The sequence below is a fragment of the Pteropus vampyrus genome, unplaced genomic scaffold, assembly GCF_000151845.1.
Source record: "Pteropus vampyrus isolate Shadow unplaced genomic scaffold, Pvam_2.0 Scaffold159, whole genome shotgun sequence".
In the NCBI taxonomy this organism is placed as follows: Eukaryota; Metazoa; Chordata; class Mammalia; order Chiroptera; family Pteropodidae; genus Pteropus; species Pteropus vampyrus.
The window spans coordinates 1395838-1396325 of NW_011888940.1; the positions used below are offsets into that span (position 1 = coordinate 1395838).

General features: G+C 62.1%; 1 protein-coding gene across 6 annotated transcripts in view; it reads right to left on the reverse strand.

Annotated features, from left to right (window-relative positions):
* The window catches only part of ZBTB18 (zinc finger and BTB domain containing 18), a 28662-nt gene that overhangs the window by 9529 nt on the left and 18645 nt on the right, over positions 1-488 (reverse strand). The gene's annotated exons all lie outside the window — the stretch shown is intronic.

Consider the following 488-nt stretch of genomic DNA (forward strand, 5'->3'; position numbering starts at 1 on the left):
AACCCTAACTGTTGAAATAATATCAAATTGTCTTAATGGTAGCGAAGCGGCGCGGGGCGGAGTCCTCGGGCGCAGCGGCGGTGGCGGCAGCGGCGCCCCTCTGGGTGACTTGGCCGTGAGAAAGTGAAAGGAGCCCGCAGGCGGCGGCGACAGCTGCGCTGGGAGGGGCCTGTTTCCAGGCTGGGAGGCCTCGCGCGCTCTGAGGGTGCGGAGCAAGCTTTTCGATGTGTGCCGTGATAGACATAAATGTACTTTGAAATATACTTAGTGAGGCTTGGCCGCTTTAAGTTACGCAGGTATTCTCGGGAGGCAGGGCTCTCGGGGACACAGATGACTCGAGTCCGGCATTAGGTGGCTCCCTCGACTCCCGCTGCTGCGGGTGACGACGCCCAGGTCTTCGCCTGCGCGAGCGCGGGGGAGTGGACTCAGGAACGTTCTTGCCTCGTCCTGCGGTGTCCCGTTTCCAGGTGCACATCGGGGCGCTGCGG